At 58.1% G+C, this 26,578-nt stretch overlaps 1 pseudogene; it reads left to right on the plus strand.

Annotated features, from left to right (window-relative positions):
- Positions 1 to 25,340, plus strand: LOC140728202 (caspase drICE-like; annotated as a pseudogene).
- The last annotated feature ends 1,238 nt before the right edge of the window (positions 25,341 to 26,578 follow it).

The raw sequence follows: 26,578 nt of genomic DNA on the forward strand, positions 1-26,578 counted from the left end.
CCGATGCGTCAAAGTTGAAGTAATTTCCGAAGATAAGCGGCTCCGAAAGCAATTTCCACTTCAGCCACCGAGTCACTTCCAGAGATAAACGGCGCGTTCTGACTGAGAATCGAGAGGTGACCGTCCGAACCGCCGCCCTCCGATCCTTCACTGACTCATCCCCAGTCCTGTCACTTAGCGACGGCGAGAGGTGGCGGCCGAACCGGGAGAATGGCGGAGCTGAGGGAGGGGAGCAAGGGCAGGGCTCTCATCGTCTCGGTGCAGAAGTTTCAGACCCCTCTCCTCGCCAGCAGGGCGGGGGCAGCGAGAGACACGGAAAGACTCCATCGAGTGCTGTACAATCTAGGCTTTGACGTGGAGTTCACCACGGACGACAGCGCAGAGGAGATCTTACACAAGTACCGGCAAGGTGAGCGGGAGCGGATGGTGGGCATCAAATGAGTGTGTAGGTGCTGGAAACCTCGGGCGACACGCCCAGACTGCTGGGGGGGAGCTCGGCGGTTCGGGGGGCTGCTTTGGAGGGAATAAACAGACCGAGACTCTTCATCGGGACTGGAAAGGAAGGGGGCAGAAGGAGAGGAGAGAGGGGAAGACTTACAAACTGGGCAGGTGATATGAGAGGCCAGGTGATGGGGAGGCCGTTACCTGGAGTGGGTGTGGGCGCTCGGTTCCGGGTTGGAATCGGAGGTGATTCCCGCGGCGGGATCACGGGCGTCCCCCTCCCCATCGTTGGGGTCACGGGTGATCAGGATTGGAGAGGAAGGGGGCAGAAACCAGAGTAAGAAGGTGGTCTGGAGGGGAGGAGTACCAGCCGTCAGGTGACAGGCGAGGCCAGGTGAGGGGAAGGGTGAGGGAAGTGAGAAAGTGGGAGGTGATAGGTGAGGCCAGGTGAGGGGGAGGGTGGGGGGAAGTGAGGAGCTGGGAGGTGGTAGGTGAGAGGGAAGGTGGGTGAAGTGAGAAAGTGGGAGGTGATAGGTGAGACCAGGTGAGGGGAAAGGGGGGTGAAGTGAGAAGCTGGGAGGTGACAGGCGAGGCCAGGTGAGGGGGAAGGGTGGGGGAAGTGAGAAAGAGGGAGGTGATAGGTGAGACCAGGTGAGGGGAAAGGGGGGTGAAGTGAGAAGCTGGGAGGTGACAGGCGAGGCCAGGTGAGGGGGAAGGGTGGGGGAAGTGAGAAAGAGGGAGGTGATAGGTGAGACCAGGTGAGGGGGAAGGGGGTGAAGTGAGAAACTGGGAGGTGGTAGGTGAGAGGGAAGGTGGGTGAAGTGAGAAAGTAGGAGGTGATAGGTGAGACCAGGTGAGGGGGAGGGTGGGGGGAAGTGAGGAGCTGAGAGGTGATAGGTGAGGCCAGGTGAGAGGGAAGGTGGGTGAAGTGAGAAACCGGGGGGAGGGGGTGATAGGCGGAAAAGGTAATGGGCTGGAGAAGAAGGTATCAGTTGGGAGAGGATAGTGGACCATGGGGGGAAAGGGGCACCAGAGGCGTGGTGGGCAGGTGTGAGAGGGGAGCGAGAATGGGGAATCGAGGAAGAGAAAGAGGGATCGGGGAGAAATGAGCGGTAGTTGGAGAGATGAACGTTGGAAGCTACCCTGACGGAACAGCAGTGCTCATCCAACCCACGGCCTCATTGAGGGAGAAAAATGTTATCGACGGACAGAGAAAGCAGATGCGGAGCGCCAATGGAGATTGCAGAGATGGGTCGGGGATGGGGTGAAGTTCAAAGATGGATCCTGATCTCCGGCACGGTTTCTGTGGAGTTTGCTCGCTCTCCCTGCGACCTCCGGTTTAGAACATCGAACGTGGTCGGCGGCGGGGGGGAGCCCTCTCCCTCCTCTGGTTCGGGAGCCCAGGATCGGAGTGCGTGCGGGAACCACGGCCAGGCTGGGAAGCTCGGTCACGGGCACGGTGTGGAGCGAGTCCGGCAAGAGGCTGCTCGTCGCCAACTTCAGCCGCAGATACAGAAAGGCGGTCCGGGCCCCGCCGACCTTTCGTGTCCGTGGCGACCCTCCAACACGCAGTCATGCTGACTCCGTTTGCCAGCACCGAGAGCCGAGCCCCACTGACGATTCAGGCGATGCCCGTGAGTGACTTCACCTGGATCGCGTCAAGTGCTGGGGGCTCCGGGAGAGTGGCAAATGTACAGACCTCGTGGGAATGAAGTTAAACTGATGGGGAGAGGGATGGGAATGTGGGGAGTGAGGGGGAGTGTTGGGAATGTGGAGGGTGTGGGGAGAGTGTTGGGAGTGAGGGGAGAATGCTGTGGGTGTGGGGAGAGAGATGAGAGTGAGGGGAGAGAGTTGGGAGTGAGGGGAGAGAGTTGAGAGTGTGGGGAGAGTGCTGGGAGTGAGGGGATAGTGTAGGGAGTGAGGGGAGAGAGTTGGGAGTGTGGGGAGAGAGTTAAGAATGTGGGGATAGTGTGGGGAGAGTGTTGTGGGTGTGGGGAGAGTGTTGAGAGTGTGGGGAGAGTGTTGGGAGTGTGGGGAGAGTGCTGGGAGTGTGGGGAGAGTGTTGGGAGTGTGGGGAGAGTGCTGTGAGTGTGAGGAGAGTGTTGGGAGTGTGAGGAGAGTGTTGGGAGTGTGGGGAGAGTGTTGGGAGTGTGAGGAGAGTGTTGTGAGTGTGAGGAGAGTGTTGGGAGTGTGGGGAGAGTGTTGGGAGTGTGAGGAGAGTGTTGTGAGTGTGGGGAGAGTGTTGGGAGTGTGGGGAGAGTGCTGTGAGTGTGAGGAGAGTGTTGGGAGTGTGAGGAGAGTGTTGGGAGTGTGGGGAGAGTGTTGGGAGTGTGAGGAGAGTGTTGGGAGTGTGGGGAGAGTGCTGGGAGTGTGGGGAGAGTGTTGGGAGTGTGAGGAGAGTGTTGGGAGTGTGGGGAGAGTGTTGGGAGTGTGGGGAGAGTGCTGTGGGTGTGGGGAGAGTGCTGTGAGTGTGAGGAGAGTGTGGGGAGAGTGTTGGGAGTGTGGGGAGAGTGCTGTGGGTGTGGGGAGAGTGTTGGGAGTGTGGGGAGAGTGTTGGGAGTGTGGGGAGAGTGCTGTGGGTGTGGGGAGAGTGCTGTGGGTGTGGGGAGAGTGTTGGGAGTGTGGGGAGAGTGTTGAGAGTGTGGGGAGAATGTTGGGAGTGTGGGGAGAGTGTTGGGAGTGTGGGGAGAGTGCTGTGGGTGTGGGGAGAGTGCTGTGGGTGTGGGGATAATGTTGCGGGTGTGGGGAGAGTGTTGGGAGTGTGGGGAGAGTGCTGGGAGTGAGGGGAGAGTGCTGTGGGTGTGGGGAGAGTGCTGTGGGTGTGGGGATAATGTTGCGGGTGTGGGGAGAGTGTTGGGAGTGTGGGGAGAGTGCTGGGAGTGAGGGGAGAGTGTTGGGAGTGTGGGGAGAGTGTTGAGAGTGTGGGGAGAATGTTGGGAGTGTGGGGAGAGTGTTGGGAGTGTGGGGAGAGTGCTGTGGGTGTGGGGAGAGTGCTGTGGGTGTGGGGATAATGTTGCGGGTGTGGGGAGAGTGTTGGGAGTGTGGGGAGAGTGCTGTGAGTGTGGGGAGAGTGCTGTGGGTGTGGGGAGAGTGTTGGGAGTGTGGGGAGAGTGCTGTGGGTGTGGGGAGAGTGCTGTGGGTGAGGGGAGAGTGTTGGGAGTGTGGGGAGAGTGTTGGGAGTGTGGGGAGAGTGCTGTGGGTGTGGGGAGAGTGCTGTGGGTGTGGGGAGAGTGTTGGGAGTGTGGGGAGAGTGTTGGGAGTGTGGGGAGAATGTTGGGAGTGTGGGGAGAGTGCTGTGGGTGTGGGGAGAGTGCTGTGGGTGAGGGGAGAGTGTTGGGAGTGTGGGGAGAGTGCTGTGGGTGTGGGGAGAGTGCTGTGGGTGTGGGGAGAGTGTTGGGAGTGTGGGGAGAGTGTTGGGAGTGTGGAGAGAGTGTTGGGAGTGTGGGGAGAGTGTTGGGAGTGTGGGGAGAGTGCTGTGGGTGTGGGGAGAGTGTTGGGAGTGTGGGGAGAGTGTTGGGAGTGTGGGGAGAGTGCTGTGAGTGTGGGGAGAGTGTTGGGAGTGTGGGGAGAGTGTTGGGAGTGTGGGGAGAGTGCTGTGGGTGTGGGGAGAGTGTTGGGAGTGTGGGGAGAGTGCTGTGGGTGTGGGGAGAGTGTTGTGAGTGTGGGGAGAGTGCTGTGAGTGAGGGGAGAGTGCTGTGGGTGTGGGGAGAGTGTTGGGAGTGTGGGGAGAGTGCTGTGAGTGAGGGGAGAGTGTTGGGAGTGTGGGGAGAGTGTTGAGGGTGTGGGGAGAGTGTTGTGAGTGTGGGGAGAGTGCTGTGAGTGAGGGGAGAGTGCTGTGGGTGTGGGGAGAGTGTTGGGAGTGTGGGGAGAGTGTTGTGAGTGTGGGGAGAGTGCTGTGAGTGAGGGGAGAGTGCTGTGGGTGTGGGGAGAGTGTTGAGGGTGTGGGGAGAGTGTTGGGAGTGTGGGGAGAGTGCTGAGGGTGTGGGGAGAGTGCTGAGAGTGTGGGGAGAGTGTTGGGAGTGTGGGGAGAGTGCTGTGGGTGTGGGGAGAGTGTTGAGGGTGTGCGGAGAGTGTTGGGAGTGTGGGGAGAGTGCTGTGGGTGTGGGGAGAGTGCTGTGGGTGTGGGGATAATGTTGGGAGTGTGGGGAGAGTGTTGGGAGTGTGGGGAGAGTGCTGTGGGTGTGGGGAGAGTGTTGGGAGTGTGGGGAGAGTGTTGAGGGTGTGGGGAGAGTGTTGGGAGTGTGGGGAGAGTGCTGTGAGTGTGGGGAGAGTGTTGGGAGTGTGGGGAGAGTGTTGTGGGTGTGGGGAGAGTGTTGGGAGTGTGGGGAGAGTGCTGTGAGTGTGGGGAGAGTGTTGGGAGTGTGGGGAGAGTGCTGTGGGTGTGGGGAGAGTGCTGTGGGTGTGGGGAGAGTGTTGGGAGTGTGGGGAGAGTGTTGGGAGTGTGGGGAGAGTGCTGTGAGTGTGGGGAGAGTGCTGTGGGTGTGGGGAGAGTGTTGGGAGTGTGGGGAGAGTGTTGGGAGTGAGGGGAGAGTGCTGTGGGTGTGGGGAGAGTGTTGGGAGTGTGGGGAGAGTGCTGGGAGTGTGGGGAGAGTGTTGGGAGTGTGGGGAGAGTGCTGTGGGTGTGGGGAGAGTGTTGGGAGTGTGGGGAGAGTGTTGGGAGTGTGGGGAGAGTGCCGTGGGTGTGGGGAGAGTGTTGGGAGTGTGGGGAGAGAGTTGGGAGTGTGGGGAGAGTGTTGGGAGTGTGGGGAGAGTGCTGTGAGTGTGGGGAGAGTGCTGTGGGTGTGGGGAGAGTGTTGGGAGTGTGGGGAGAGTGCTGTGGGTGTGGGGAGAGTGTTGGGAGTGTGGGGAGAGTGTTGGGAGTGTGGGGAGAGTGCTGTGGGTGTGGGGAGAGTGTTGGGAGTGTGGGGAGAGTGCTGTGGGTGTGGGGAGAGTGCTGAGAGTGTGGGGAGAGTGCTGTGGGTGTGGGGAGAGTGCTGTGAGTGTGGGGAGAGTGCTGTGGGTGTGGGGAGAGTGTTGGGAGTGTGGGGAGAGTGTTGGGAGTGTGGGGAGAGTGCTGTGAGTGTGGGGAGAGTGTTGGGAGTGTGGGGAGAGTGCTGTGAGTGTGGGGAGAGTGTTGGGAGTGTGGGGAGAGTGCTGAGAGTGTGGGGAGAGTGCTGTGAGTGTGGGGAGAGTGTTGGGAGTGTGGGGAGAGTGCTGTGAGTGTGGGGAGAGTGTTGGGAGTGTGGGGAGAGTGCTGAGAGTGTGGGGAGAGTGTTGAGGGTGTGGGGAGAGTGCTGTGGGTGTGGGGAGAGTGCTGTGAGTGTGGGAAGAGTGCTGTGGGTGTGGGGAGAGTGCTGTGAGTGTGGGGAGAGTGCTGTGGGTGTGGGGAGAGTGTTGGGAGTGTGGGGAGAGTGTTGGGAGTGTGGGGAGAGTGCTGTGAGTGTGGGGAGAGTGCTGTGGGTGTGGGGAGAGTGCTGTGGGTGTGGGGAGAGTGTTGGGAGTGTGGGGAGAGTGTTGAGGGTGTGGGGATAATGTTGAGAGTGTGGGGAGAGTGTTGGGAGTGTGGGGAGAGTGCTGTGAGTGTGGGGAGAGTGTTGGGAGTGTGGGGAGAGTGTTGGGAGTGTGGGGAGAGTGCTGTGAGTGTGGGGAGAGTGTTGGGAGTGTGGGGAGAGTGTTGGGAGTGAGGGGAGAGTGTTGGGAGTGAGGGGAGAGTGTTGGGAGTGTGGGGAGAGTGTTGTGGGTGTGGGGAGAGTGTTGGGAGTGTGGGGAGAGTGTTGAGGGTGTGGGGATAATGTTGAGAGTGTGGGGAGAGTGTTGGGAGTGTGGGGAGAGTGCTGTGAGTGTGGGGAGAGTGTTGGGAGTGTGGGGAGAGTGTTGGGAGTGTGGGGAGAGTGCTGTGAGTGTGGGGAGAGTGTTGGGAGTGTGGGGAGAGTGTTGGGAGTGAGGGGAGAGTGTTGGGAGTGAGGGGAGAGTGTTGGGAGTGTGGGGAGAGTGTTGTGGGTGTGGGGAGAGTGTTGGGAGTGTGGGGAGAGTGTTGAGGGTGTGGGGATAATGTTGAGAGTGTGGGGAGAGTGTTGGGAGTGTGGGGAGAGTGCTGTGAGTGTGGGGAGAGTGTTGGGAGTGTGGGGAGAGTGTTGGGAGTGTGGGGAGAGTGCTGTGGGTGTGGGGAGAGTGTTGGGAGTGTGGGGAGAGTGTTGGGAGTGTGGGGAGAGTGCTGTGGGTGTGGGGAGAGTGTTGGGAGTGTGGGGAGAGTGTTGGGAGTGTGGGGAGAGTGCTGTGAGTGTGGGGAGAGTGTTGGGAGTGTGGGGAGAGTGTTGGGAGTGTGGGGAGAGTGCTGTGGGTGTGGGGAGAGTGTTGGGAGTGTGGGGAGAGTGCTGTGAGTGTGGGGAGAGTGTTGGGAGTGTGGGGAGAGTGCTGTGGGTGTGGGGAGAGTGTTGGGAGTGTGGGGGAGAGTGTTGGGTGTGTGGGAGAGTGCTGTGAGTGTGGGGAGAGTGTTGAGGGTGTGGGGAGAGTGTTGGGAGTGTGGGGAGAGTGCTGTGGGTTGTGGGGAGAGTGTTGGGAGTGTGGGGAGAGTGTTGGGAGTGTGGGGAGAGTGCTGTGGGTGTGGGGAGAGTGTTGGGAGTGTGAGGAGAGTGTTGGGAGTGTGGGGAGAGTGTTGGGAGTGTGGGGAGAGTGCTGTGGGTGTGGGGAGAGTGTTGGGAGTGTGGGGAGAGTGCTGTGGGTGTGGGGAGAGTGCTGTGAGTGTGGGGAGAGTGTTGTGGGTGTGGGGAGAGTGCTGTGGGTGTGGGGAGAGTGTTGGGAGTGTGGGGAGAGTGTTGGGAGTGTGGGGAGAGTGCTGTGGGTGTGGGGAGAGTGTTGGGAGTGTGAGGAGAGTGTTGGGAGTGTGGAGAGTGCTGTGAGTGTGGGGAGAGTGTTGGGAGTGTGGGGAGAGTGTTGGGAGTGTGGGGAGAGTGCTGTGGGTGTGGGGAGAGTGTTGGGAGTGTGGGGAGAGTGTTGGGAGTGTGGGGAGAGTGCTGTGGGTGTGGGGAGAGTGTTGGGAGTGTGGGGAGAGTGTTGGGAGTGTGGGAGAGGCTGTGAGTGTGGGAGAGTGGTTGGGAGTGTGGGGAGAGTGTTGGGAGTGTGGGGAGAGTGCTGTGGGTGTGGGGAGAGTGTTGGGAGTGTGGGGAGAGGTGCTGTGAGTGTGGGGAGAGTGTTGGAGTGTGGGGAGAGTGTGGGAGTGTGGGGAGAGTGCTGTGGGTGTGGGAGAGTGTTGGGAGTGTGGGGAGAGTGTTGGGTGTGTGGGGAGAGTGCTGTGAGTGTGGGAGAGTGTTGAGGGTGTGGGGAGAGTGTTGGGAGTGTGGGGAGAGTGCTGTGGGTGTGGGGAGAGTGTTGGGAGTGTGGGGAGAGTGTTGGGAGTGTGGGGAGAGTGCTGTGGGTGTGGGAGTGAGGGGGGGAGAGGGGGAGGGGGGGGAGGTGCGGTGGGTGGGGGAGAGGGGGGAGGGGGGGAGAGTTGGGGGGAGAGTGTTGGGAGTGTGAGGAGAGTGTTGGGAGTGTGGGGAGAGTGTTGGGAGTGTGGGGAGAGTGCTGTGGGTGTGGGGAGAGTGTTGGGAGTGTGGGGAGAGTGCTGTGGGTGTGGGGAGAGTGCTGTGAGTGTGGGGAGAGTGTTGTGGGTGTGGGGAGAGTGCTGTGGGTGTGGGGAGAGTGTTGGGAGTGTGGGGAGAGTGTTGGGAGTGTGGGGAGAGTGCTGTGGGTGTGGGGAGAGTGTTGGGAGTGTGAGGAGAGTGTTGGGAGTGTGGGGAGAGTGCTGTGGGTGTGGGGAGAGTGTTGGGAGTGGTGGGGAGAGTGCTGTGGGTGTGGGGAGAGTGCTGGTGAGTGTGGGGAGAGTGTTGGGAGTGTGGGGAGAGTGCTGGGAGTGTGGGGGAGAGTGTTGGGAGTGTGGGGAGAGAGTTGGGAGTGTGGGGAGAGAGTTGGGAGTGTGGGGAGAGTGTTGGGAGTGTGGGGAGAGAGTTGGGAGTGTGGGGAGAGTGTTGGGAGTGTGGGGAGAGAGTTGGGAGTGTGGGGAGAGTGTTGGGAGTGTGGGGAGAGAGTTGGGAGTGTGGGGAGAGTGTTGGGAGTGTGGGGAGAGTGCTGTGGGTGTGGGGAGAGTGTTGGGAGTGTGGGGAGAGTGCTGTGGGTGTGGGAGAGTGCTGTGGGTGTGGGGAGAGTGTTGGGAGTGTGGGGAGAGTGCTGTGAGTGTGGGGAGAGTGTTGGGAGTGTGGGGAGAGTGCTGTGGGTGTGGGGGGAGTGCTGTGGGTGAGGGGAGAGTGCTGTGGGTGTGGGGAGAGTGTTGGAGTGTGGGAGAGTGTTGGGAGTGTGGGGAGAGAGTTGGGAGTGTGGGGAGAGTGTTGGAGTGTGGGGAGAGTGTTGGAGTGTGCGGAGAGTGCTGAGAGTGTGGGGAGAGTGCTGTGGGTGTGGGGAGAGTGTTGGGAGTGTGGGGAGAGTGTTGGGAGTGTGAGGAGAGTGCTGTGGGTGTGAGGAGAGTGCTGTGGGTGTGGGGAGAGTGTTGGGAGTGAGGGGAGAGTGTTGGGAGTGTGGGGAGAGTGCTGTGAGTGTGGGGAGAGTGTTGGGAGTGTGGGGAGAGTGTTGGGAGTGTGGGGAGAGTGCTGTGAGTGTGGGAGAGTGTTGGGAGTGTGGGGAGAGTGTTGGGAGTGTGGGGAGAGTGCTGTGAGTGTGGGGAGAGTGTTGAGAGTGGGGGAGAGTGCTGTGGGTGTGGGAGAGTGTTGGAGTGTGGGGAGAGTGTTGGGAGTGTGGGGAGAGTGCTGTGGGTGTGGGGAGAGTGTTGGGAGTGTGGGGAGAGTGTTGTGAGTGTGGGGAGAGTGTTGGGAGTGTGGGGAGAGTGTTGGGAGTGTGGGGATAATGTTGAGGGTGTGGGGAGAGTGTTGGGAGTGTGGGGAGAGTGTTGGGAGTGAGGGGAGAGTGTTGGGAGTGTGGGGAGAGTGTTGGGAGTGAGGGGAGAGTGTTGTGAGTGTGGGGAGAGTGCTGTGAGTGTGGGGAGAGTGCTGTGAGTGTGGGGAGAGTGCTGTGGGTGTGGGGAGAGTGTTGGGAGTGTGGGGAGAGTGCTGTGGGTGTGGGGAGAGTGCTGTGGGTGTGGGGAGAGTGTTGTGAGTGTGGGGAGAGTGTTGGGAGTGTGGGGAGAGTGTTGGGAGTGTGGGGAGAGTGCTGTGGGTGTGGGGAGAGTGTTGGGAGTGTGGGGAGAGTGCTTTGGGTGTGGGGAGAGTGTTGGGAGTGTGAGGAGAGTGTTGGGAGTGTGGGGAGAGTGTTGGGAGTGAGTGGAGAGTGTTGGGAGTGTGGGGAGAGTGCTGAGAGTGTGGGGAGAGTGTTGGGAGTGTGGGGAGAGTGTTGGGAGTGAGGGGAGAGTGTTGGGAGTGTGGGGAGAGTGTTGGGAGTGTGAGGAGAGTGTTGGGAGTGTGGGGAGAGTGTTGGGAGTGTGAGGAGAGTGTTGGGAGTGTGGGGAGAGTGTTGGGAGTGTGAGGAGAGTGTTGGGAGTGTGGGGAGAGTGTTGGGAGTGTGAGGAGAGTGTTGGGAGTGTGAGGAGAGTGTTGGGAGTGTGGGGAGAGTGCTGTGGGTGTGGGGAGAGTGTTGGGAGTGAGGGGAGAGTGTTGAGGGTGTGGGGAGAGTGTTGGAGTGAGGGGAGAGTGCTGTGAGTGTGGGGAGAGTGTTGGGAGTGTGGGGAGAGTGTTGGGAGTGAGGGGAGAGTGCTGTGAGTGTGGGGAGAGTGTTGGGAGTGTGGGGAGAGTGCTGTGGGTGTGGGGAGAGTGCTGGGAGTGTGGGGAGAGTGCTGTGAGTGTGGGGAGAGTGCTGTGAGTGTGGGGAGAGTGTTGGGAGTGTGGGGAGAGTGCTGTGGGTGTGGGGAGAGTGCTGTGGGTGTGGGGAGAGTGTTGGGAGTGTGGGGAGAGTGTTGGGAGTGTGGGGAGAGTGCTGTGAGTGTGGGGAGAGTGTTGGGAGTGTGGGGAGAGTGCTGTGAGTGAGGGGAGAGTGCTGTGGGTGTGGGGAGAGTGCTGTGAGTGAGGGGAGAGTGCTGTGGGTGTGGGGAGAGTGTTGGGAGTGTGGGGAGAGTGCTGTGGGTGTGGGGAGAGTGCTGTGGGTGTGGGGAGAGTGCTGTGAGTGAGGGGAGAGTGCTGTGGGTGTGGGGAGAGTGTTGTGAGTGTGGGGAGAGTGCTGTGGGTGTGGGGAGAGTGTTGGGAGTGTGGGGAGAGTGTTGTGAGTGTGGGGAGAGTGCTGTGAGTGTGGGGAGAGTGTTGGGAGTGTGGGGAGAGTGTTGGGAGTGTGGGGAGAGTGCTGTGGGTGTGGGGAGAATGTTGGGAGTGTGGCGAGAGTGTTGTGAGTGTGGGGAGAGTGTTGGGAGTGTGGGGAGAGTGTTGGGAGTGTGGGGAGAGTGCTGTGGGTGTGGGGAGAATGTTGGGAGTGTGGCGAGAGTGTTGGGAGTGTGGGGAGAGTGTTGTGAGTGTGAGGAGAGTGTTGGGAGTGTGGGGAGAGTGCTGTGAGTGTGGGGAGAGTGTTGGGAGTGTGAGGAGAGTGTTGGGAGTGTGGGGAGAGTGTTGGGAGTGTGGGGAGAGTGCTGTGGGTGTGGGAGAGTGTTGGGAGTGTGGGGAGAGTGTTGGGAGTGTGGGGAGAGTGCTGTGGGTGTGGGGAGAGTGTTGGGAGTGTGGGGAGAGTGCTGTGAGTGTGAGGAGAGTGTTGTGAGTGTGGGGAGAGTGCTGTGGGTGTGGGGAGAGTGTTGGGAGTGTGGGGAGAGTGTTGGGAGTGTGGGGAGAGTGCTGTGAGTGAGGGGAGAGTGCTGTGGGTGTGGGGAGAGTGTTGGGAGTGTGGGGAGAGTGCTGTGGGTGTGGGGAGAGTGCTGTGAGTGTGGGGAGAGTGTTGTGGGTGTGGGGAGAGTGTTGGGAGTGTGGGGAGAGTGTTGGGAGTGTGGGGAGAGTGTTGGGAGTGAGGGGAGAGTGCTGTGGGTGTGGGGAGAGTGCTGAGAGTGTGAGGAGAGTGTTGAGGGTGTGGGGAGAGTGTTGGGAGTGTGGGGAGAGTGTTGAGAGTGTGGGGAGAGTGTTGGGAGTGTGGGGAGAGTGCTGTGGGTGTGGGGAGAGTGCTGTGAGTGTGGGGAGAGTGTTGTGAGTGTGGGGAGAGTGTTGGGAGTGTGGGGAGAGTGCTGTGGGTGTGGGGAGAGTGCTGTGGGTGTGGGGAGAGTGCTGTGAGTGAGGGGAGAGTGCTGTGAGTGTGGGGAGAGTGCTGTGGGTGTGGGGAGAGTGCTGTGGGTGTGGGGAGAGTGTTGAGGGTGTGGGGAGAGTGTTGGGAGTGAGGGGAGAGTGCTGTGAGTGTGGGGAGAGAGTTGGGAGTGTGGGGAGAGTGTTGGGAGTGAGGGGAGAGTGCTGTGAGTGTGGGGAGAGTGTTGGGAGTGTGGGGAGAGTGCTGTGGGTGTGGGGAGAGTGCTGGGAGTGTGGGGAGAGTGCTGTGAGTGTGGGGAGAGTGTTGGGAGTGTGGGGAGAGTGTTGGGAGTGTGAGGAGAGTGCTGTGGGTGTGGGGAGAGTGTTGGGAGTGTGGGGAGAGTGCTGTGAGTGTGGGGAGAGTGTTGGGAGTGTGGGGAGAGTGCTGTGAGTGAGGGGAGAGTGCTGTGGGTGTGGGGAGAGTGCTGTGAGTGAGGGGAGAGTGCTGTGGGTGTGGGGAGAGTGTTGGGAGTGTGGGGAGAGTGCTGTGGGTGTGGGGAGAGTGCTGTGGGTGTGGGGAGAGTGCTGTGAGTGAGGGGAGAGTGCTGTGGGTGTGGGGAGAGTGTTGTGAGTGTGGGGAGAGTGCTGTGGGTGTGGGGAGAGTGTTGGGAGTGTGGGGAGAGTGTTGGGAGTGTGAGGAGAGTGTTGGGAGTGTGGGGAGAGTGTTGGGAGTGTGAGGATAGTGCTGTGAGTGTGGGGAGAGAGTTGGGAGTGTGGGGAGAGTGTTGGGAGTGAGGGGAGAGTGTTGTGAGTGTGGGGAGAGTGCTGTGAGTGTGGGGAGAGTGTTGGGAGTGTGGGGAGAGTGTTGGGAGTGTGGGGAGAGTGCTGTGGGTGTGGGGAGAATGTTGGGAGTGTGGGGAGAGTGTTGTGAGTGTGGGGAGAGTGTTGTGGGTGTGGGGAGAGTGTTGTGAGTGTGAGGAGAGTGTTGGGAGTGTGGGGAGAGTGCTGTGAGTGTGGGAAGAGTGTTGAGGGTGTGGGGAGAGTGTTGGGAGTGTGGGGAGAGTGTTGGGAGTGTGGGGAGAGTGCTGTGAGTGTGGGGAGAGTGTTGTGAGTGTGGGGAGAGTGTTGGGAGTGTGGGGAGAGTGCTGTGGGTGTGGGGAGAGTGTTGGGAGTGTGGGGAGAGTGTTGGGAGTGTGGGGAGAGTGCTGTGGGTGTGGGGAGAGTGTTGGGAGTGTGGGGAAAGTGTTGGGAGTGTGGGGAGAGTGCTGTGAGTGTGAGGAGAGTGTTGTGAGTGTGGGGAGAGTGCTGTGGGTGTGGGGAGAGTGTTGGGAGTGTGGGGAGAGTGTTGGGAGTGTGGGGAGAGTGCTGTGAGTGAGGGGAGAGTGCTGTGGGTGTGGGGAGAGTGTTGGGAGTGTGGGGAGAGTGTTGGGAGTGTGGGGAGAGTGCTGTGGGTGTGGGGAGAGTGCTGTGAGTGTGGGGAGAGTGTTGTGGGTGTGGGGAGAGTGTTGGGAGTGTGGGGAGAGTGTTGGGAGTGTGGGGAGAGTGTTGGGAGTGAGGGGAGAGTGCTGTGGGTGTGGGGAGAGTGCTGAGACTGTGAGGAGAGTGTTGAGGGTGTGGGGAGAGTGTTGGGAGTGTGGGGAGAGTGTTGAGAGTGTGGGGAGAGTGTTGAGGGTGTGGGGAGAGTGTTGGGAGTGTGGGGAGTGTGCTGTGGGTGTGGGGAGAGTGCTGTGAGTGTGGGGAGAGTGTTGTGGGTGTGGGGAGAGTGCTGTGGGTGTGGGGAGAGTGCTGTGAGTGAGGGGAGAGTGCTGTGAGTGTGGGGAGAGTGCTGTGGGTGTGGGGAGAGTGCTGTGGGTGTGGGAAGAGTGTTGAGGGTGTGGGGAGAGTGTTGGGAGTGTGGGGAGAGTGTTGTGAGTGTGTGGAGAGTGTTGGGAGTGTGGGGAGAGTGCTGTGGGTGTGGGGAGAGTGTTGGGAGTGTGGGGAGAGTGTTGGGAGTGTGGGGAGAGTGCTGTGGGTGAGGGGAGAGTGTTGGGAGTGTGGGGAGAGTGTTGGGAATGTGGGGAGAGTGCTGTGAGTGTGTGGAGAGTGCTGTGGGTGTGGGGAGAGTGTTGAGGGTGTGGGGAGAGTGCTGTGGGTGTGGGGAGAGTGTTGGGAGTGTGGGGAGAGTGTTGAGGGTGTGGGGATAATGTTGAGGGTGTGGGGATAATGTTGAGGGTGTGGGGAAAGTGCTGTGGGTGTGGGGAGAGTGTTGGGAGTGTGGGGAGAGTGTTGGGAGTGAGGGGAGAGAGTTGGGAGTGTGGGGAGAGTGTTGGGAGTGTGGGGAGAGAGTTGGGAGTGTGGGGAGAGTGTTGGGAGTGTGGGGAGAGTGTTGTGAGTGTGGGGAGAGTGCTGTGAGTGTGGGGAGAGTGTTGGGAGTGTGGGGAGAGTGTTGTGAGTGTGGGGAGAGTGTTGGGAGTGTGGGGAGAGTGCTGTGAGTGTGGGGAGAGTGTTGGTAGTGTGGGGAGAGTGCTGTGGGTGTGGGGAGAGTGTTGGGAGTGTGGGGAGAGTGCTGTGAGTGTGGGGAGAGTGTTGGGAGTGTGGGGAGAGTGCTGTGGGTGTGGGGAGAGTGTTGGGAGTGTGGGGAGAGTGCTGTGAGTGTGGGGAGAGTGTTGGGAGTGTGGGGAGAGTGTTGGGAGTGTGGGAGAGTGTTGCGAGTGTGGGGAGAGTGTTGGGAGTGTGGGGAGAGTGTTGAGGGTGTGGGGAGAGTGTTGGGAGTGTGGGGAGAGTGTTGTGAGTGTGGGGAGAGTGCTGTGAGTGTGGGGAGAGTGTTGGGAGTGTGGGGAGAGTGCTGTGAGTGAGGGGAGAGTGTTGGGAGTGTGGGGAGAGTGTTGAGGGTGTGGGGAGAGTGCTGTGAGTGTGGGGAGAGTGTTGGGAGTGTGGGGAGAGTGTTGAGGGTGTGGGGAGAGTGTTGGGAGTGTGGGGAGAGTGTTGTGAGTGTGGGGAGAGTGCTGTGAGTGTGGGGAGAGTGTTGGGAGTGTGGGGAGAGTGCTGTGAGTGAGGGGAGAGTGTTGGGAGTGTGGGGAGAGTGTTGGGAGTGTGGGGAGAGTGCTGTGGGTGTGGGGAGAGTGTTGGGAGTGTGGGGAGAGTGCTGTGAGTGTGGGGAGAGTGTTGGGAGTGTGGGGAGAGTGTTGGGAGTGTGGGGAGAGTGCTGTGGGTGTGGGGAGAGTGCTGTGAGTGTGGGGAGAGTGTTGGGAGTGTGGGGAGAGTGCTGTGGGTGTGGGGAGAGTGTTGGGAGTGTGGGGAGAGTGTTGTGGGTGTGGAGAGAGTGTTGGGAGTGTGGGGAGAGTGTTGGGAGTGTGGGGAGAGTGCTGTGAGTGTGGGGAGAGTGTTGGGAGTGTGGGGAGAGTGTTGGGAGTGTGGGGAGAGTGCTGTGGGTGTGGGGAGAGTGCTGGGAGTGTGGGGAGAGTGCTGTGAGTGTGGGGAGAGTGTTGGGAGTGTGGGGAGAGTGTTGGGAGTGTGAGGAGAGTGCTGTGGGTGTGGGGAGAGTGTTGGGAGTGTGGGGAGAGTGCTGTGAGTGTGGGGAGAGTGTTGGGAGTGTGGGGAGAGTGCTGTGAGTGAGGGGAGAGTGCTGTGGGTGTGGGGAGAGTGCTGTGAGTGAGGGGAGAGTGCTGTGGGTGTGGGGAGAGTGTTGGGAGTGTGGGGAGAGTGCTGTGGGTGTGGGGAGAGTGCTGTGGGTGTGGGGAGAGTGCTGTGAGTGAGGGGAGAGTGCTGTGGGTGTGGGGAGAGTGTTGTGAGTGTGGGGAGAGTGCTGTGGGTGTGGGGAGAGTGTTGGGAGTGTGGGGAGAGTGTTGGGAGTGTGAGGAGAGTGTTGGGAGTGTGGGGAGAGTGTTGGGAGTGTGAGGATAGTGCTGTGAGTGTGGGGAGAGAGTTGGGAGTGTGGGGAGAGTGTTGGGAGTGAGGGGAGAGTGTTGTGAGTGTGGGGAGAGGTGCTGTGAGTGTGGGAGAGTGTTGGGAGTGTGGGGAGAGTGTTGGGAGTGTGGGGAGAGTGCTGTGAGTGTGGGGAGAGTGTTGGGAGTGTGGGGAGAATGTTGGGAGTGTGGGGAGAGTGTTGTGAGTGTGGGGAGAGTGTTGTGGGTGTGGGGAGAGTGTTGTGAGTGTGAGGAGAGTGTTGGGAGTGTGGGGAGAGTGCTGTGAGTGTGGGAAGAGTGTTGAGGGTGTGGGGAGAGTGTTGGGAGGTGGGGGAGAGTGTTGGGAGTGTGGGGAGAGTGCTGTGAGTGTGGGGAGAGTGTTGTGAGTGTGGGGAGAGTGTTGGGAGTGTGGGGAGAGTGCTGTGGGTGTGGGGAGAGTGTTGGGAGTGTGGGGAGAGTGTTGGGAGTGTGGGGAGAGTGCTGTGGGTGTGGGGAGAGTGTTGGGAGTGTGGGGAGAGTGTTGGGAGTGTGGGGAGAGTGCTGTGAGTGTGAGGAGAGTGTTGTGAGTGTGGGGAGAGTGCTGTGGGTGTGGGGAGAGTGTTGGGAGTGTGGGGAGAGTGTTGGGAGTGTGGGGAGAGTGCTGTGAGTGAGGGGAGAGTGCTGTGGGTGTGGGGAGAGTGTTGGGAGTGTGGGGAGAGTGTTGGGAGTGTGGGGAGAGTGCTGTGGGTGTGGGGAGAGTGCTGTGAGTGTGGGGAGAGTGTTGTGGGTGTGGGGAGAGTGTTGGGAGTGTGGGGAGAGTGTTGGGAGTGTGGGGAGAGTGTTGGGAGTGAGGGGAGAGTGCTGTGGGTGTGGGGAGAGTGCTGAGAGTGTGAGGAGAGTGTTGAGGGTGTGGGGAGAGTGTTGGGAGTGTGGGGAGAGTGTTGAGAGTGTGGGGAGAGTGTTGAGGGTGTGGGGAGAGTGTTGGGAGTGTGGGGAGTGTGCTGTGGGTGTGGGGAGAGTGCTGTGAGTGTGGGGAGAGTGTTGTGGGTGTGGGGAGAGTGCTGTGGGTGTGGGGAGAGTGCTGTGAGTGAGGGGAGAGTGCTGTGAGTGTGGGGAGAGTGCTGTGGGTGTGGGGAGAGTGCTGTGGGTGTGGGAAGAGTGTTGAGGGTGTGGGGAGAGTGTTGGGAGTGTGGGGAGAGTGTTGTGAGTGTGTGGAGAGTGTTGGGAGTGTGGGGAGAGTGTTGGGAGTGTGGGGAGAGTGCTGTGGGTGTGGGGAGAGTGTTGGGAGTGTGGGGAGAGTGTTGGGAGTGTGGGGAGAGTGCTGTGGGTGAGGGGAGAGTGTTGGGAGTGTGGGGAGAGTGTTGGGAATGTGGGGAGAGTGCTGTGAGTGTGTGGAGAGTGCTGTGGGTGTGGGGAGAGTGTTGAGGGTGTGGGGAGAGTGCTGTGGGTGTGGGGAGAGTGTTGGGAGTGTGGGGAGAGTGTTGAGGGTGTGGGGATAATGTTGAGGGTGAGTGTTGGAGTGTGGGGAGAGTGTTGAGGGTTGTGGGGATAATGTTGAGGGTGTGGGGATAATGTTGAGGGTGTGGGGAAAGTGCTGTGGGTGTGGGGGAGAGTGTTGGGAGTGTGGGGAGAGTGTTGGGAGTGAGGGGAGAGAGTTGGGAGTGTGGGGGAGAGTGTTGGGAGTGTGGGGAGAGAGTTGGAGTGTGGGGAGAGTGTTGGGAGTGTGGGGAGAGTGTTGTGAGTGTGGGGAGAGTGCTGTGAGTGTGGCGGAGAGTGTTGGGAGTGTGGGGAGAGTGTTGTGAGTGTGGGGAGAGTGTTGGGAGTGTGGGGAGAGTGCTGTGAGTTGTGGGGAGAGTGTTGGGAGTGTGGGAGGAGTGCTGTGGTGTGGGGAGAGTGTTGGGGAGTGTGGGGAGAGTGCTGTGAGTGTGGGGGAGAGAGTGTTGGAGTGTGGGGAGAGTGCTGGGAGTGTTGAGGGGGAGAGTGTTGGGAGTGTGAGAGTGTTGCGAGTGTGGGGGAGAGTGTTGGGAGTGTGGGGAGAGTGTTGAGGGTGTGGGGAGAGTGTTGGGAGTGTGGGGGAGAGTGTTGGGGAGTGTGGGGAGAGTGCTGTGGGAGTGTGGGGAGAGTGTTGGGAGTGTGGGGAGAGTGTGTGGGAGTGAGGGGAGAGTGTTGGGAGTGTGGGGAGAGTGTTGAGGGTGTGGGGAGAGTGCTGTGAGTGTGGGGAGAGTGTTGGGAGTGTGGGGAGAGTGTTGAGGGTGTGGGGAGAGGTGATGGAGTGTGGGGAGAGTGTTGTGAGTGTGGGGAGAGTGCTGTGAGTGTGGGGGAGAGTGTTGGGAGTGTGGGGAGAGTGGTGTGAGTGAGGGGGGAGTGTTGGGGGAGTGTGGGGGAGAGTGTTGGGAGTGTGGGGAGAGTGTGGGGTGTGGGGGGAGAGTGTGGAGGTGTGGGGAGAGTGCTGTGAGTGTGGGGAGAGTGTTGGGAGTTGTGGGGGGTGGGGGAGTGTGGGTGTGGGGAGAGTGTTGTGGGTGTGGGGAGAGTGCTGTGAGTGTGGGGAGAGTGTTGGGAGTGTGGGGAGAGTGCTGTGGGTGTGGGGGAGAGTGTTGGGAGTGTGGGAGGAGTGTTGTGGGTGTGGGAGGAGAGTGTTGGGAGTGTGGGGAGAGTGTTGGGAGTGTGGGGGAGAGGTGCTGTGGGTGTGGGGAGAGTGTGTGGGTGTGTGGGGAGAGTGTTGGGAGTGTGGGGAGAGTGCTGTGGGTGTGGGGGAGAGTGTTGAGGGTGTGGGGAGAGTGTGTGGGTGTGGGGAGAGTGCTGTGAGTGTGGGGAGAGTGTTGGGAGTGTGGGGGAGAGTGTTGGGAGTGTGGGGAGAGTGCTGTGGGTGTGGGGAGAGTGTTGAGGGTGTGGGGAGAGTGCTGTGGGGTGGGGAGGTGCTGTGAGTGTGGGGGAGAGTGTTGGGAGTGAGGGGGAGAGTGCTGTGGGTGTGGGGGAGAGTGTTGGGAGTGTGGGGAGAGTGTTGAGGGTGTGGGGAGAGTGTTGGGAGTGTGGGGGAGTGCTGTGGGTGTGGGGGAGAGTGTTGTGGGTGTGGGGAGAGTGTTGTGGGTGTGGGGGAGAGTGTTGTGGGGTGTGGGGAGAGGTGCTGTGAGTGAGGGGAGAGTGTTGGGGTGTGGGGGTGGAGTGCTGTGAGTGTGTGGGAGAGTGTGTGGGTGTGGGGGAGAGTGCTGTGAGTGTGGGGGAGAGTGCTGTGAGTGTGGGGAGAGTGCTGGTGGGTGTGGGGGATAATGTTGAGAGTGTGGGGATAGTGCTGTGGGTGTGGGGATAATGTTGAGGGGTGTGGGGAGAGTGCTGTGTGTGTGGGGAGAGTGTTGGGGAGTGTGGGGAGAGGGTGTTGGGAGTGTGGGGAGAGTGGCTGGGTGGGTGTGGGGAGTGTGATGTGAGTGTGGGAGAGTGTTGGGAGTGTGGGGGAGAGTGCTGTGGTGAGTGTGTGGAGAGTGCTGTGGGTGTGGGGAGAGTGTTGAGGGTGTGGGGATAATGTTGAGGGGTGTGGGGAGAGTGCTGTGAGTGTGGGGAGAGTGTTGGGGAGTGTGGGGAGAGTGCTGTGGGTGTGGGGAGGAGAGTGTTGTGGGTGTGGGGAGAGGTGCTGTGAGTGTGTGGAGAGTGCTGTGGGGTGTGGGGGAGAGTGTTGGGAGTCTGGGGAGAGTGCTGTGGGTGTGGGGGAGAGTGCTGTGAGTGTGGGGAGAGTGTTGGGAGTGTGGGGAGAGTGTTGGGAGTGTGGGGAGAGTGTTGAGGGTGTGGGGAGAGTGCTGTGGGTGTGGGGGAGAGGTGTTGTGGGAGTGAGGGGGAGAGTGTTGGGAGTGTGGGGAGAGTGCTGGGGAGTGTGGGGGAGAGTGTTGGGAGTGTGGGGGGAGAGTGTTGGGAGTGTGGGGATAGTGCTGTGGGTGTGGGGATAATGTTGAGGGTGTGGGGAAAGTGCTGTGGGGTGTGGGGATAATGTTGAGGGTGTGGGGAGAGTGCTGTGAGTGAGGGGGGAGTGTGGGGAGAGTGTAGGGAGACTGATGGGGAGTGGTTGGCGGGAGAATGGAGAGGGGCTTCACTGTGGCTTCTGCTGATTTTTGGTTAACAACACCATCGTCCCTCATACCCTCTGCTCCAAATTGTCTCACCTTACTGTGCCACCTGACCTCTGCGATTGGATTTACAGCTTCCTGACCAACAGAAGTCAGCAGGTAAGGATGGGACAGGTCACCTCGGATATTCGAATCACCAACACCGGCGCCCCCCAGGGGTGTGTCCTCTCTCCACTGCTGTTCTCCCTCCACCAATGACTGCACCTCCTCCAACCCCTGTGTGAAGCTTTTGAAGTTTGCAGACGACACTACCATCATCGGACTCATCCAGAATAGTGATGAGTCTGCATATCGACAGCAGGTGGACCAACTGGCGCTCTGGTTGCAGTCGGAACAATCTGGAGCTGAACACGCTCAAGACAAAGGAGATGATAGTGGATTTCAGGAGACATCCCCCCGCTATGTCTCCCCTCACAGTCCTCAGCAGCCCTGTGTGGAGAACTTCAGGTTCCTGGGAACCACCATCTCTCAGGATCTGAAGTGGGAGCAGAACATCAGCTCCATCCTGAAGAAGGCCCAGCAGCGGATGTATTTCCTGCGGCTCTTGAGGAAATTACAGTCTGCCTCAGGAATTGCTGCTGCAGTTCTACACTGCAGTCATTGAGTCTGTCCTGTGCACCTCCATCATTGTGTGGTTTGGAGCCGCCACCAAGCAGGATAGAACCAGACTACAGCGCACAGTGAGGACTGCCGAGCGCATTATTGGAGCCTCCCTGCCCTCTATTGTGGACCTGTACTCTTCCAGGTTGAAGAAGAGGGCGGGGAACATCATAAAGGACTCCTCCCATCCTGCGCACGGGACTGTTTGATCTGCTTCCGTCTGGTAGGCGCTTCAGATCCCTCCAGACTAAGACTAATAGGCACTGGAGAAGTTTTTTCCCTACTGCGGTCACTTTGCTGAACAGTTAACTGCTGGTTAACTGTCGGCTAACTATTTCTTGGATTGCACTACCTGTATGTATAATCTATATTTTCATTTATATTTATCATTATTATTGTTATGAGCAGAGGGACAACATCTGCCGGAAGTAAATTCCTTGTATGTGCACAGGTACTTGGCGATTAAAGTCTGATTCTGATTCTGATTCTGATTCTGATCTGGACAGAATCTCAGCGGGCCCACGGATCCTGTTTCGTCTCCATTCTCTCGAGCCACGGGGGCTGATGGGCTGATTTACGGAGCGGATGGTAAACCGGTGCACCCTCAGGGATATTTACTCCATGTTTACAGAGAAGGCCTGCTCGGCACTGGCGGGGAAGCCGAAGATCTTCTTCATTCAGGTGAGTAAGCGTCGAGCGAAGACGCATGATCAGAGGAAGGCCAGTCCGCAGTGCCCCAGTAGCGGGTCAGAAACCCTGCAGGCATGGTCCAACAAGCTCTCGGTGAAAATCTGCCTGGAACCCTGACAGTTATTACTGGTCCAGCCACGTGGGTACAATGGACAAGACAGACCAGCGTCAAAAAGGTGTCGGGGTGTCACCAGATGCCCGGTAGAAAGAGTCCAATTCGGTTGCATCTCGGCCCGGTACAACAACTGCAAGGAACTGCAGAGGGTCATGGACACAGTTCAGGACATCACTGAAACTATCCTCCCCTCCACGGACTCGGCCTCGATAAAGCAGCCAGCATGATGAAAGATACCCCTCCCCACCCCAGGCAATCCCTTCTCTCCTCCCTCCCATCGGGCAGAGGGCTTGAGAACACGCTCAAAGTAAATTTTATTATCAAAGTACAGAAATGTTACCACACACTGCCCTGAGATTCATTTCCCTGCAGGTATTTATGGAAGCCATAAAGTATTACAATAGTTTGCCCAGGTTCAAGGGCAGCTTTTGTCCCTCGGCACTGGGACTCTTGAACCGATCTCTCAAAAGATAAAGATTGACTCATGACCCTGCACGTTATTGTCTGCCTGCACTGCATTCTGCCTCCTTATCTCTCCCCTCCTCCTCACCTCCCCCGGTGACCCTCCTCCCATGGTCCCTTCTCCTCTATCAGAGTCCTTCTTTCCCAGGCCTTTACCTCGCCTGCCTATCACTCCCCTTCCCCTCATTTCTATCCCCCCCCCACCCTTTCTACCCCCCCACCTTTCTTCTCACCTGATCTCCCCTATCACCTGCCAGCTTGTATTCTTGCCTCCCCACCCACCACCTTCTTCCCCACCCCTTTCTGATCCTGATGAAGGGTCTCGGCTCAAAATGGCGATGATTTGATCCTCACCATAGATGCTGTCCGACCTGCTGAGTTTTAACGTATTTTGTGTGTGTTCCCCCGGCTTTCATCTGCAGAATCAGTTCTGTTTAGACCCTGCATTCTGTTACTGATGAGGTGAAGTATGATGGCAGAAAGTGTGACATGTGACAGTGTTAAGCCAATAACCCTGCCCCACAGGCCTGTCGAGGGATGCAACTGGACGACGGGGTTTACGTGGGGGAGGACGAAACCGACAGCTGCAGTGCTGAGCCCAGTTCCTTCTCTCATTACCTCGCCATTCCGGATGACACGGCCGTCCACTTCTCCAGCAGCCCAGGTAGGCAGCAGGGCAAGGGGCCCCCGCTCCCAGATCACGTCCAACGTGGGATGGGATGGGACGGGCGGGGAGGGAGAAAGTGCAGAGGGGGAGGAAGATGAGAAGCTGTGAGGGAAGGAGAGGGCCAAGATGGATTGGGGAGGGTTGGAGGGGGTAAGATGGGGGGGGGGACATTTGAGAGGGTTCGGATGGACAGGGAAGGGTTGGGGAAGATGGAGAGGAGAGGGTTGGAGGGTCGGATAGATAGGGGAGGTTTGGGGTAGTGTACTGGTTGGGGAAGGGTTGGCAGCGTTATGTTGGGGGGACAGAGGAGAGGGTGGAAGAAGGTTAATATGGATAGGCATGCAGGAGAAAGATAAAATGGACGAGGCAAGAGTGGACGGGTTCAGATGGACGGATGGGTTTTGGGGTTCAGATGGATGGGGGTTTTGGGGGTTCAGATGGGCGGATGGGGTTTGGGGGTTCAGATGGACGTATGGGGTTTGGGGGTTCGGATGGATGAGTTATGGGGGTTCAGATGGATGTATGGGGTTTGGGGGTTCAGATGGATGGATGGGTTTTGGGGGTTCAGATGGATGGATGGGGATTTGGGGGGTTCAGATGGTTGGATGGGGCTGGAGGGGTTCAGGTGGGAGAAAGATAAAATGCACAAGGCCGATTTGGAGGCAGATGGTGAGATAGATGGAAGGGGGGTGAATCAGTTGCCCTGTGGAGATTTAGATCATGTGGCCTGTTCGGACTGTTGACAGGAACGATGCATTTCAGTTTCGATGTTTCGATGTACATGTGACAAAGCTTTAAACGTTTTACAATTTCCATCTCCATCCTCTGCCGCTGTGACAGATTACGGCTCCTTCCTGCGTGCGACCGGGTCTGCATTCCTGCAGACACTGTGCGATCTGCTGCAAGGCAGTCAGAGACACTGGGAGCTCCTGAAAATCATGACTCGCGTGAACTGCATGGTTGCCCTGTGGTTTGAGTCCAGGGGTAGTAAATACGGGGGAAAGAAGCAGATGCCTTGTTTCGTCAGCAAGTTGCGACACGAGGTCTACCCCTTCTCCGACAGACCCTCAGCAGATCCCTCCGAGGATGACAGCCTCAGCGACAGTGAGTCATAGAGCACGACCGTGGAGAAACCGGTGCTTCGGCCCATCTAGTCCATGCTGAACCTAGCCCCGCTTGAACCATATCCCTCTATACCCATCCCTCCCACCCACCTATCCAAACTTCGGTTAAGTGTTGCAATTGAACCGCAATCCACCCTTTGGAAAACAAAATGCCCGAAGAATTTCCAAAAGAGGACACCCCTCTTGACACATTCTCCCTTCTGCGAGTCACAAATCTCCCTATCGCGCCAGAGGTGATCCAAAGGGAAACCGGAAGAGACCCCACACTATGTCAGGTCTGTCTTGCAACCCAGAATGTGCAGCAGAAATTCCATTTCCACATTTTTAAAAGTGCCTGGATGGACTTGCCCTGTTGTGGGGATAGAGAGCATTTGTGCCATCCACGGTGGGAGCTGAAGTGTTGGGGAAGCTACGTGCCGGCCTTCCAGGCGTGGTCAAAAGCAAAGAGTTGGCTGGTGGCCTGGGACAGATCAGCAGATGGAGCAACTTGCCATGCACAGTTCGGGATGCCAGCACATCCAGAAGATGCCAACAGCAGCACCTCTCCATCCCTGGGCACGGCCTGCACTGCCCTGGCAGAGGATTCATGTGGATTTTGCCAGACCATTCATGGGCACAAATTTCTTGATCATGAATGCGGCTGCAAAGTGGCCTGAAATGTTCCCAACAGCCTCCACGACAGTCTCGCACACTGCTGACACATTGAGAAACCCCTTCCTAAGGACATTTAGTCAGTGCCAATGGACCACAGCTTGTTGCAAAGCAGTTTCAATCATTCCTGAAAATGAAATTACACCCACGCCATACCACCCAGCCCCCAGTGGCTTGGCGAAAATGTTTGTCTGGGTCTAAAGAATGCTCTGTCAGCAAAACATTACACTGGATCAGAAACTCGCCAGTCTCCTCCTTGCGTTTTGAAATGCAGCGCACTCCACTACCGACAGCTCACCAGTTGTCCTGTTCCTGGGTCGTCCCTCGTGAATGTCTATATATTAATTGTATTATAAAATCATAATTGTAGAATACAGGTATCCCCCCTTTACAAAGGTCGAGCGTTCCTATGAAACCGTTCTTAAACTGAAATGGCGTAAAGCGAAGAACCATTCATTTCTATGGGAAAAATTTTTGTAAAAGTGAAAATCCTCTTTGTAATTCGAGAACAGGTTACTAATGTCGGTCTTTTGTAAAAGCGAAGCGGCGTAAAGCGAACATTAGTAAAGTGGGGGACATCTGTACCGTAAAATGCGTTTATATATAAAGCATATTGCTCTCTAGTCATCTTGTGTGTGTGTGTGTGTATAGAGATGTATATATCTCTATATCTACCTACACACACGAAACACTCAGGTTCCATCGGCTGCGTATGTCTAGGGAAGACTGTCTCCAGCCTCGCCAAACGTGTGAGATTGAGGTGCAAAACCCCGAAGCACCCTGTTTGTGCGGATGCTGCGTGATTCATTACCCTGTCTGTGCGGATGCTGTGTGATTCGTTACCCTGTTTGTGCGGATTCTGTGTGATTCGTTACCCTGTCTGTGCGGATGCTGTGTGATTCGTTACCCTTCTGTGCGGATGCTGCGTGATTCGTTACCCTGTTACCACAAAATTGCACAGCACACCGCATACAATTAAACAATTTAGCTTTATAGTTCTTAATTTGACTACACAAGAAAAAGCAGAGAAAGAAAAGGGCCGACTTTACTGAACCAGTCTTATGTGCTCAAGTTGGAGATCATGGTTTCCCCTTCGCCGATCTTCCTTTGATCACCCCGGGCTTCGTCGCATCATGGTCCCGCTCTGGGTCAAGTGGAGTCTTCTCCCTTCATCTCCCGCCAAACCATAGACCCAGCTCACACCTGTGTCAGGCACACAGCACGAAAACACACACCCTTCACTGGACAGCTGACATTCCAAAGCACCCATTATCTCTAACCATAACCCAAGCTCTGCTTATACAGGAAGACCATCACGTTAACAGTGAAACCTCTCCCAGGGGTTTTATTTATTTATTACACACACACACACACACACACACACACACACACACACACACACACACACACACACACACACACACACACACACACACACACACACACACACACACACACACACACACACACACACACACCAGAGAGCAATACGTTCAATATCAATTTGACATACTTTCTATATTGAGTTGGAGTTTATAGCTAAGTAGGGAGGAGTGTCAATATATTTAATATGTCAGTAATATTTTTAACATGTTGTTTGATTAAGCGTTCTTTACGGGTTACATTCATTCGTCATTACCCCCACCCCCACATCACAAGCGTTTGCCTCACTAAAGTAAAACCGAATCCCCACGTCGCCAGGCTCCCGTGTTTTACTCTCGATGATGCTCTCGGTTACAAGGTCTAACACGGAGGACTGTAAGTAGCAGGGCGACACCTGGGCAACAACCCAAAGGTCGGGGGTAGGCAGTGGGTCAGTCAGCAGCTGTGAAGGGAAACAGACAGTCGATGTTTTAGATTGACACCCTTCATCGGGACTGAAAGATTGGGGGGGGGGGGAGATAGCAGAAAGAGGTGGAGTAAAAGGTGGGAGGTGACAGGTGGTTTCAGGTGTGGAGGGAGTTACAGTCACGTGGAAGGAATAGGGTGGGGAGAGCTGGGGGATACCTGGTTTCAGGTGGGGGGGTGATGGACAGGTAGAGGGAGGAATGGGGTGGGGAGAGCTGGGGGATACGTGGTTTCAAGTGGGGGGGTGATGGACAGGTAGAGGAAGGAATGGGGTGGGGAGAGCTGGGGGATACGTGGTTTCAGGTGGGGGGGTGATGGACAGGTAGAGGAAGGAATGGGGTGGGGAGAGCTGGGGGATACCTGGTTTCAGGTGGGGGGGTGATGGACAGGTAGAGGGAGGAATGGGGTGGGGAGAGCTGGGGGATACGTGGTTTCAGGTGGGGGGGGGTGATGGACAGGTAGAGGAAGGAATGGGGTGGGGAGAGCTGGGGGATACGTGGTTTCAGGTGGGGGGGTGATGGACAGGTAGAGGAAGGAATGGGGTGGGGAGAGCTGGGGGATACGTGGTTTCAGGTGGGGGGGGGTGATGGACAGGTAGAGGAAGGAATGGAGTGGGGTGGGGAGAGCTGGGGATACGTGGTTTCAGGTGGGAGGGTGATGGACAGGTAGAGGAAGGAATGGGGTGGGGTGGGGAGAGCTGGGGGATACGTGGTTTCAGGTGGGGGGGTGATGGACAGGTAGAGGAAGGAATGGGGTGGGGAGAGCTGGGGGATATTTGGTTTCAGGTGGGGAGGGTGATGGACAGGTAGAGGAAGGAATGGGGTGGGGAGAGCTGGGGGATACCTGGTTTCAGGTGGGGGGGTGATGGACAGGTAG

Source organism: Hemitrygon akajei, chromosome 1, assembly GCF_048418815.1.
Source record: "Hemitrygon akajei chromosome 1, sHemAka1.3, whole genome shotgun sequence".
NCBI lineage: Eukaryota > Metazoa > Chordata > Chondrichthyes > Myliobatiformes > Dasyatidae > Hemitrygon > Hemitrygon akajei.